We start from the raw sequence: 11,130 nt of genomic DNA on the forward strand, positions 1-11,130 counted from the left end.
CCTTCACGGGTCTGGGTGGGATTTTGTAATTGGGTAGAAAAATTCACATTGTGGGCCACGAGTGGTTGGTTATTGGGTTAAAAGTAAAAATAATTGAGGTGTCACTTCTTAATTGGACAGTTTATCCTTAAAAGGCCTTGGAGAGAGAGGGATGGGCACCATTTCTAGTTTGTTAGCTTGAAGTGCTGTAGAACTCAAGGCTTGTGAGCCTGTGCTATAGATAAGAATTAATAAACAGCTGAGTCCGGACAAGAAATACGGTCTGGCGCATTTAATCCCGGCTCTGGCAGGAAAAAGAAGATAAAAGCAACACACCTCTGCCTGCCTTCCTCCTCCCCCACCACCAAAATATCCCAAATCCCTCATTTTCCCCAATGCCCTCCTGCTTCCCAGAGCCATGTGTTGTTCTGGGACGCCCATCCCAATGCCACAGTGAGTGCCCAGACATCTCGTGCCTCGGAGCAGATAATTAACAAGCAGTCTAGAGTATGCAAACGCACGGTTTTAATTAGCCCTGGAACACCCGAGCACCTGCACAGGGGTTCAGGAGGGGAGAGGAGGGAGGCCTGGCTACACCCAGACAGTCGTGTCGGAGCCACGTGTGCCTGTAACGAGGCTCCGGCTCAGCTGATGCCCAGTTACAGCCCGTGTCCGGTCTGTGCTGCCAGGCTGGTTCCAGTTCTCCCCAGGAAAACAGAACAAACCAAACCAGCCCCGTGTCAGGGAGAGAAGGGGGAAGCTGTGGGATGAATCAGCCAGTGTGACAAATTTAAGCCCCGCAGGTGACGAGCAACGCGGCTTCAAACTGGGCGGAGTGGGGAGTGGAAGAAATCGATGGATCCGGTCCTCTCCTAATTAGTGTCAACCCCCAGGTTCTGCCTAATGAAAACGCAATTAAAAGGAGAGGTAAACAAGGAATTGCACCCCAGTTCCGGCATCTCTGGTGAGTTTAAGTGGAGGCACATGAAGATCTGCGCGGCTTGAGGACACACCCAGAGGCACCTCTGGAGAGCAGGGCTCCGAGGGAAGAGCTGCTCCTGGGATTCATGTGCGTGCTTTTCCCCATCCCTTGGCAGTGGCAAGGACCAGGCTGGTGCCAGCCCCACAGCAGGAGGCCAGAGGAGCCCCTGTCCTGCTCCCTGGCCCCAGGAGCGGCTCACGTTTTGGGGTGCTTGCTAGAGAATTCTGCTTCCTCCAGGGCTCACTTCCAAAGGGCTTCATGGAAGCGATGAGGAGCAGAAACACCCTTTGCTCCCAGCTGTGTCCCAGTCACGGCAGGATCCTGTTGTGCTTCAAGTGGGAGGACAGAGGAGTGTCGTGGTACAGATGGGATGCCAGGGTGCCCCAGGATCAGCAATGCCAGGGTGTTCCTGATGCCTTCGGTTTGATCTCCCATGGATTTGGGGTTCTGTGCTGCCCGGGGGTGCAGCTCTGAGCTCACAGTCAGTGTCACTGGGCTCTGCACACAGCAGGGACACAAAACAAATCCTTCTCCTGCTGCACACCAAGGACAACTCTCAGCCCCAACAGCACAAACAAGGGTGGGCTGGAGGGAGGGACAGGAAGGATGGGACCTCACAGCCTGGAGCTGGGACTGGACAATTCAACCCCAATGTGCAAATGGATCAACACTTATAAAAGTGTGAGACCTCGTGACCATTTGTCCATTTTGTGACCCTTTTGTGACCCTTTTGTGACCCTTTTGTGACCCTTTTGGGACCATTTTGTGGCCATTTTGGGACCATTTTGGGACCATTTTGGGTCCACCTTGGGTGTAGCCCTGGCCAGGCTCTTGTCCTGCCCGAGGTATATCCTTCAAGGTGCATCCTTTTAATAAATCTCTCCTTTATTCCCCAGGATCAGCACCACCAGGATGTCCGTGTCCCAGGATCAATGACACTCTGTTGGTACCCTTCGCCATCAATACTGAAGTTTACCAAGAGAAGTTTCCCTGAATTTCCCATTCTAACAGCACTTTTATGAAAATGTTTTTTTCCATTTTCCTTGTCTCGCCTTTTTTTTTAAAAAAAAATTTTATTTTTATTTTTTATTTTCTATGGTATTTCAAATCTGCCCCAGTGTGACTTCAAGGAAATTCCCCAGATCTCAAGGAACTGCCCTCTCCTGTGCAAACCTGGGCAAGCCCTGCTGCTGATTCCCCACCTGTTGGACCAGTATGATTGGAGAGGCCCTGCCCCAGTGTTTGTGGCTTCGTTCATGTTTATAAACTACCCTGAGATCTGAGAAAAAGGATTTACGAGTGCAAAATAATAAGTTGCCAAACAGTTTCTAACCTCATAAACACATAATTTTAAATTCAAGGAGACACAGAGGAGGGCAAGATCACACAAGTGGACTGGGAACAGTTTCCATCCTGGGAGCTCCAGCTGCACAATTCCCTCCATTGCTGCAAGCCCAGCCTCGTGTTCAATCACAAACTGAGAAAAAAGCCTTTCTAAAGATATTTTTCGCATTCTAAAAACGGGCAACTCGTTTGTTTTCAGCCGCCCTCCTCCTTCTTTTGTTTCTCCCTTTTGTGCTGTATTCACGTGGCGTTAGGGAAAAGCTTCCTGGAAGTGAGGACTGAAATGTGGGAATCCATTCAGCTGCCTTTGACTCTGGTCCTTTATGTCACACAAACCGCAGCAAACGGGTTTGTTGTGGGGCCGCTGACTTGCCACAGATAATCCAAACAATGGTGCAGCCGAGCTGGGATCCCGTGGCTCCATCCCTCCTCCCACTTGTGGACCTGCAGTGGGAAAGCTGGAATTGTTGGGCAGGCAGCCTGAGAGCCAAGACAGAGCCGGAGCCACAGAGCCCGCGGAGGGAACGATGGATGTGAGAGGAAATTCGGGAGTTGTTCATGGGCCACTCTGCAAACAGGGTGATTAATATTAATTAATTTTGCTGCGCCGGCGCAGGGTGCTCAGAGAAGCTGTGGCTGCTCCATCCCTGGGAGTGTCCAAGGCCAGGTTGGAAAGGGTTTGGAACAACCTGGGATAGTGGAAGATGTTCCTGCCCATGATTTTCGAATCACACTTCATTTTCTTGTTGTTACATGATGGGATTCCTTACATGAGCCGCCTAGATTGGATCCTAGATTTTCCCCACTTCCATGCACAGCACCCACCCAGTGCCTGCATCCAGAATTGCCCCAAACGCAGGGAGACAATTCCTGCTTAAAGGACACTGCCTGGGAGTCTTGGAATCTCCTAAAAACCAGCCTCAGCCCAGGGCAGGGTGGTGCCCAGCAGGGTGAGTGGCTCCTTCTGCAGCAGCCACAAGATCCAACATTTCCCTGTGGCAGGGGGTGGAATGGGATGGGCTTTAATGTCCCCTCCAACCCAACCCATTCCGGAATTCTCTGCTAACCAGAGGCAGCAGTGGCTCGGTGGCCACAGCCTGCTCTCCTGGGCTTCCCCATCCTGGGAAATGCTCACCCTCAGCCCCCTGATCCCTTCAAGCATTCATTTCCCCTCCCTTGGCTGCTGCTCCCTGAGTTTTCCACCCTTTCCTGCAAAGGCAGAAGCTTCCCCAGCGCTGAGCGGAGCCAATCTCCAGCTGGAGTTTCCTTGTGGAGCGTTTTGGAGGCTCCTTCCAGCACGGGCAGGAATCCTTCCTCACTCAGCAGGAGCCCAGCACCCCTGAGGGGATGCACCTGCCTGTGGATGCTCCTCACCAGGGCCAAGGCTGGGAAGTGTCCCTGGGTGCTCCTCAGTGGCCAGCTGGCAGCAGAGCTCTGCTGCTTTTTATCTTCTTTTCTGCCAGAGTCGGGATTAAATGCTCGAGACGCTGTTTCGTGTTTGGACTCAGGTGTTTCTTAATTCTTATCCACGTTACAGTCTCACAGACCGTGACTTCTAGCTAAAAAAGTGAAAAATGGCTCTGTCTCTGTTTCCAAGGTCTTTTTACGCACAAACTGCCCAATTAAGAAGTGACACCTCAATTATTTTTACTTTTAACCCAATAACCGACCACCCGTGGCCCGCAATGTGGATTTTTCTACCCAATTACAAAATCCCACCCAGACCCGTGAAGGAGAAGGTGAAAAAGACTTAGTCTACGCCCTAAAACCTCCACCTTGCTTTATATGTAATTACTGTATTCTTAACCCTTCAGCTCTGAGTTTTGCACGCTGTGCCATCACACACTTCTACCCAAACCCCACACCCGCACTCCCAGCGCTGTCACTCAATTTTGGAGCCTTTTCCACGGCCTCGGGTCAATGCGGTGTTTGCCGGGGGGTCAGTGCCTGTGGGCACGGAAAACCTGGAATTCTCCGCGCCCAGGGCTCCAGCAGCACTCCCTCCCAGGAGCAGGCTGCTCTCCAAGCCGTGGAGGTTGTGCCGTTCACTGTTTGAACAGAAGGCAGCACAGTCACAGCTCAGTCTGATGGATGAGCTCTGAGAAGAGCCTCGGCCACATTTCCTGTCCCATCCTTGGCGTTGGCTGCTGGGGACGGAGGAAGGAGCTGGCGCAGCCTCGGTGGCTCCCCGTGGCCACGGATGCTGCGGCCGGGCGGGGAAACGCCAAACAAACGTCGTGGACAAGCAGCTGCCACTGCCACAGCAGCAGCCAGCCCTGACACCCCATCAGGCCACGGACCAAAAGCGCAAATCTGGTGGTTTGGCCGCCGGCAATTTTCGTTTTTCTACAGAAATGGCTTCTGGCATTGGTTAAAAAAGGGGAAAAGTAAAAAAAAAAAATAGCAGACGATAGAGGGCCAAGGGATTTGAGGACTTGTTTAAATAATGGAAATGCTGCTGCTGCTGCTGCTGGTGGTTTTGTTTATGTCATCAAAAAAGGGCACAGCTTTGAAGTTACTCCTGAGCAAGCACAGCGTTGGCTTATAAAAGCAGCAGAGCTGTGATGCTGCTGGGTTTGCACCTTTCCAGAGCAGAGCATCCCAACAGGCTGTTCCTCACTCCCTCTTTGCAGTCCAGGGCTGCTGACCTCAGGGCCAGCTGATGACTTTTTATTTTTAATACAGAAACAGCAAGGATCTTCATATTTCTCTCCCCCCAAAATATCTGCTGCGCTGCAGCTTCTTCCTACGTTGTGGAATGCCACGGGAAATCCAATCAAGGACACCTCTCCTGGCTGTCCCCAAGCCACATCCTCCTGCTCTGACACCTCCTCCAGCTACCAGGACCAGTAAATTGATTTTTAACAACATTTCACTATGTTCTGTAGCATTAAACCCTGAGGTGGTTCTGTTACAATTCTATAATTCACAGATGTTTTCGTATGATTGATCTTTTTCTCTGTTTTCCTGAGTCATCCTCCGTTCTCCCTGCTCCAATCCCCAGCCTGTGAGCAACTCCCAGAGGATGCAGTTCTATTCTGGCTCACCTTTATTTCCAAATAAATCCAAGCTGGATTTTATCCCCAGGAAAAGAAAAAGTGTGAAAAAGCCAGATGGGGCCTTTCCCTGCTGCTGTCCTCCAGCTGCTTCAGCCAGGCCACGGAGAGGGGAGAGGGATTCTCTGTGCTGTCACTGCCAGGGAAAGTGTGGATGTGTAAAAACCTGACCTAGACATGTTGGCATTGTCAAATAATTCCTGTTGAACCACTTGTGGTTAAACGCTGCATGGGTCATTTGAATACCTGCACCTCCCTGCCTCCCAAAAGTGTGGAAACTCCAGCTGTTCTCTCTTGCCAGAATCTTGGGAAAACCACCGAATTCCTGGGATGGTTTGGGTTGGGAGGGAGCTTAAAGCTCATCCAGTGCCACCCCTGCCATGGGCAGGGACATTTCCACTGTCCCAGGCTGCTCCAAGCCCTGTCCAGCCTGGCTGGGACACTGCCAGGGATGAGGAGTCCACAACCTCTGTGGCCCTGAGGAGTGACTGAGTGTGGCACTGAAGCCCCAGGAGTTTCTCCATGTTCAGAAAGATGGGATTCCATTCCTGCTGCAGGAATCAACTTCCCTGCTGCTCACCGAGGAGAGGAGAGGAGAGGAGAGGAGAGGAGAGGAGAGGAGAGGAGAGGAGAGGAGAGGAGAGGAGAGGAGAGGAGAGGAGAGGAGAGGAGAGGAGAGGAGAGGAGAGGAGAGGAGAGGAGAGGAGAGGAGAGGAGAGGAGAGGAGAGGAGAGGAGAGGAGAGGAGAGGAGAGGAGAGGAGAGGAGAGGAGAGGAGAGGAGAGGAGAGGAGAGGAGAGGAGAGGAGAGGAGAGGAGAGGAGAGGAGAGGAGAGGAGAGGAGAGGAGAGGAGGTGCTGCTGGTGCCTCCTGGACTGGCCAGGATCCGCTGCAGGAGCTGCCCAAAAGTGAACAGCAAAACACCTGAAGAGTTTTCTGTTGTAAAAGAGCTCTGTGGGCAAAGCGCCCCGGGCCCTCTCCCCTTTCACCTCACTGCTTCCAAATCCCGCTGTGGGCTGAGCTTCCCCTCTCTGGGCAGGATCTGTGGGTCCCGGGAGAGAATTCCCCGATGCCTCACACAGCTCCATCCCTCCTGCTTCCCACTCCAGAACTGCAATGCTGGGGCAGGGCTGAGCAGTCCTGGGGCTCCAGGGGCTGCCAGCTGGGTCACTTTTATCCCTGTGATGCCCATTACGGACGGGGATGGATGGTGGAAGGCTGCTGGAAGCACTCCACTGCTCCAGAGGGGGTTTCAGGGAGCTTCATTAACACCAGTGCTAATGAATTGTGTGATTGGCACTTCAGGGGAGTTTATCTCAGTTCAGCTGCGTGGGGTCAGGACAGGACAGGACAGGACAGGGCCCCAGTGACCAGGCAGGTGCCTCCAGTGCCACCTCCCAAAGGCTGGGAGGATGCCGTGGCCACGCTCCACGGTCCTCCCTGCGAGGAGAGAAAACTCAGCCAAAAAAGCTGGAGAATGTCACTGGCTGCATTCTACATCTGTTACATCTCAGGATAATTTATTTTAACCTCTGAAGATACAAGGGAAAATATGTGAAGGAGATGGAGCCGTGCCAGTATTTCCAGTTCATTACAAGCAAAGAACTGTTGCTTATAGCACTTTTTTGGAGCAGAGAGCAGTCTGGTTTGAAATCCCTCAAGCAATGAGGAATCAGGTCCCCACCAATGGAAAGGGTTCTTCAGCGAAGAGTTTACTAATTAAAAGGGCTTCAGTTTGAAATTCAGTCTAAATTTCCTCCCTTTACATAATGCTCTGTCTGCTTTCTGCGGGCACTGCTGCATCCCTGCAGGGGGGTCACCCAAAAGTCTTTCCTGCTCTCAGGGAGTGCAGGGATTTGGGATGCAGGGACGGGGGGAACTGGGATTGTCACGCAGGATGCTCACACCTCTGGGTTTGGGGGTTTTTGGGGGGTTTTTTTCCTGTTGAAAAGCAACGCTGCAGTTGAGAGGCAGAGTGAGGCCGGGCAGAAGTGATGGATCCGCGTCCTGGCCATGTGCCACCCAGCCCTGGTGGCACTGGGGACAAGTGGGCGCTGCTGGGCGGGGTGTGACAATGCCCGTGCCCCGTGAGAGGTGACAGCTGTGTCCCCGTGAGCCCACGCAGCCCCTGCTCCACCACCAAACCCCAAATGCCCCAACCTTGGCTCTTCTCCAGCCGCGGGTTTCGCCCGTCAGACCACGGCACAACCCCGGGGACCCCGCTGCGCCGAGAGCCCCTTCCCGCTCCTTCAAACGGAAGGATTTGGGGACAGAGGGACTTGCTCCATCCAGCGGGGTCAGCCCCAGCTGGGCAGGTCTGCCCACCAGCCTGCTGTGAACGGAGCTGAGACGACCCCGAGACGTAAACAGCCTGCAGACCACACCGGGGAAGCAGATAGGTACGAGAGTTACCAAGATTAGGGCTTAATTAAATTCCTGCGAGATTTTTGGGCCTTCATAAATTTCCTTTGAGCTCTCTGCCAACTAGGATGTGCTCGCCGGCTTCGGAATATGAAAGCAAAGTGTCGTTGTGTTTTGCAAATATATTTTATAATGCATGCAAGCGCTGACTATGCAAAAGTCTCCCAGGTTTCCACGATTAACAAAATTACAAAAGCACCAAGGGTAGCAGTTCTTCTTGTTTTCGGCTATCCCTCAAAAACAAGAGACGGATCAAAGTATCCTGTGATTAAGTTCATTAATCACGCCCACACCATGAAAAACCCTCGGCTCCTCTGAAGCCGCTTCTCACAGAGGGAGGGCGTGAGGGGTTGGCCAGGGTGGATTCTGCTGTGGGCTGGCTGTTTATTTACTTGTTTTTCCCAAACAAGGAGCTGGCAGGGGTGGCACGGCCTGCCCGGCCCTCGAGGTGTTGGGATGCACAAAAATCTCTGCTGCTTCCAACCCCCTTGGAAGCAAATCCCTAAAAGCAGGGCTGGAGCCGCGGGGGCAGGAGGTGAGCACGGGGATGTCTGTCCTGATGACAGGAGAGGATGGACGGGCAGCAGGGCACTGGAAAGCCCTTGCAGGGAGCGGGATTCCCTCTATTCCCTCTCGTGTGCTCCTCTGGAGTTTGGATCATCCTCGCTTTTAACCCCGTGCTTGTCCTTGTCAGCACAGCCTCGGCTCAGCCAACGCACAGAGCTTTTATCTGGGTATCTGATAAGGGAAGAGCCTCAGCCCCCCTGGCGTCCCCCCTCGTCGGAAAGGCTGCTGCAAGCGTGCTCCCTGGGACCTCAGAGCAATCTGGATCCACACGTGTTAAAGCACTCGGAAAATTCAACAGCAAACTGACAATTGCATTCCCGGGCTGGCAGAGCAGGGAGGGATTCAGGTCACAGATCTGTCCCTGCAAGCAGCACCTGCCTGGGGGAGCTGTGCTCCTGCTTCTCCGAGGGATGGGGCTGGAGGAGCTCCCAACCACAGGAAATCACCTCGACTGTCATGGGACACGAGTGTCACCTGCTGTGGTCACCAAAAAACCAGCTTTTTCTCGTGGCCTGCTGATGAAGAGGGCACTGAGAGGAGCTTGTCCTTGCGAGGCTCCTCACTCTGCAGACACAGAGTGACCAGCCCTGGGTTCTCACCAAGGCCATCCCCAGGATGTCACCTGTGCCACGTCCTGCTCTTCCCAAAACCAGCCCCAGGTGCTGTTTGCTGGAGGGGACCAGGCCCAGTCCTTGTGAAGACTCTGAGGATGATAATTTTGTCTGTGCTGAAGGAATTCCTCCGGCTCATCCCCACAGGTTTAACCACAAGCAGAGATGAAAACACCCAGCTCCGGGTGGATTTGCACCTCTGCACAGGGAGGATGTGTTGTGGCATTGCTCCGCTGTCACCCCGCTTGGATCTGCCTTGGCCAGGTGCAGATGAAACCTCGACGGGGATTTTTAGGGATCCGACTGAATGCAAGGGCAGGGAGCCCAGCTGAAATCCAGGGTGCGCAGCAGGGAAGGGGTTAGAGCGATCAGCCAGCCAGCCCCACGTGGAACAAAGCTGGCATTTCAGGGCCAAAGACAATGGATTGTGTTTTCTGCCTTCATTTCAGTCATCCACTTGGCACCGAGGCCGAGGTCACCCACCCAGTCGTGCACTGCAGCATCTCTGTTCTGGCCAGCGAGGAGAAGCAAAACAAAGAGGAGCTGAGTCGGCAGGAACGGGGCAGCGATCAGGGGTGGACACGGGCTCCGCTCAGCGCCTCTCACTGCTGCAGCCCAGCCCAGGACACGGCTGCAAATCCCTCTGAATGGGCATTTTCTCTTGCCACACACACGTCTTAGCACTTTGCACGGCCACTGGTCACACTCAATCCCCGCCTGGCATCGCCGGCAATAATTACCGGCTTGGCCTGGTTTTGTGGCTGACTGATATGATTTGCAATGCGAGCAGAGCACGCAGGCTCCAGCCAGAGAGGATGCAGCCACTGCTCTCCGTCTGTAAATATTTGCTCTAGCAACAGCTCCACTTCCTTTGAAGCACGGGAGAAGGTGGCAGGTCTAACGTGGAGGCACCTGCGGGCACGTGGCTTTAAACACACAGCACGCACGTCCGGGCTTAGGCTGGGCTTTGTGCCGGGCTTAGGCTGGGCTTTGTGCCGTGCAGGGGAGAGGCTCAATTTGTCACCCTGGCCTGTTTTCTGGGAAATGAGCTTTAATTATGTTACCAATGCCTGGGAAACCTGAGCTGTCTGTTGTACAGCGGCGCTGCGAGTTCTCTGCTTGTGAGTCCGAGGTACAGACACGGAATCCCAGACTGCCTCGGGTTGGAAGGGATCCAAAATCCCATCCAGTGCCACCCCCTGCCACGGGCAGGGACACCTCCCACTGCCCCAGTGCTCCAGCCTGGTCTGGGACACTTCCAGGGATCCAGGGCAGCCTCAGGAAATCTGGGAATTGCAGCCCGGCCAGGAATTCCCGATTCCCAATGTCCCACGCAGCCCTGCCCTGTGGCAGTGGGAAGCCATTCCCTGTGTCCTGTCCCTGCAGCCCTTGTCCCCAGTCCCTCTGCAGCTCTCCTGGAGCCCCTCCAGGCCCTGCCAGGGGCTCGGAGCTCTCCCTGGAGCCAGGCTGAACTTTCCCCCAGCTCTCCAGCCTGCTCCATCACCGCTGATCCATCGCCATTGCACCACCAGCCCTGCTCCATCACCACTGATTCATCTCCGCTGCCCTCTCGCCTCTGCTGCGTGCAGCTGCCCACACAGAAGTGCCCCAAGGCTGGGGGTGCCCTGCAGCTGCCCACAAACCCCTTCCAACCAGCACCATCAGCGTTTGGGAGGGTTTGGGATGTGCCTTTCCCCGGCCACACCGGTGCCCTGGCAGTGCCACCACACCTCAGCCTTCCCCAGAGCTGTGCCGTGGGCCAGGAGGTGACAGGGCCTTTGGAAGTTCTGTCCCCTCCAAGCCCTCCCAGCTGGCAGTTTCCAGGAGTTATTAAAGATGCAGCAGGTCTGCTTCACTCTCCCTGCATCCGGCAGCTTTTCCCTCTTGGCTGGGTTCAGCCAAAGGGAGCCAGTCTGCCCCTGCTCCACGAGGCAGTAAATAATTCAGGGTGAACTGCTGTTCTCCTTGTCTGGAACAGGAGTGGAGATGTTCAGAGCTGGTTGGAAAGGGGGGATGTTTGTTTTATGGGAAAACCTGCGTCGTTGGCCTTCTGTTTAATTTAGCATTCAACAAAACCTTGCAGGTCCCTGGAGAAGAGAAGCTCTGGGGTGACCTAATTGTGGTCTCCCAGTGCCTGAGCCTGGAGGAAAGATGGGGAGAGACTTTGGACGA

Source organism: Chamaea fasciata, unplaced genomic scaffold, assembly GCF_029207755.1.
Source record: "Chamaea fasciata isolate MVZ Bird 193981 ecotype frontalis unplaced genomic scaffold, bChaFas1.0.hap1 SCAF_8, whole genome shotgun sequence".
In the NCBI taxonomy this organism is placed as follows: Eukaryota; Metazoa; Chordata; class Aves; order Passeriformes; family Sylviidae; genus Chamaea; species Chamaea fasciata.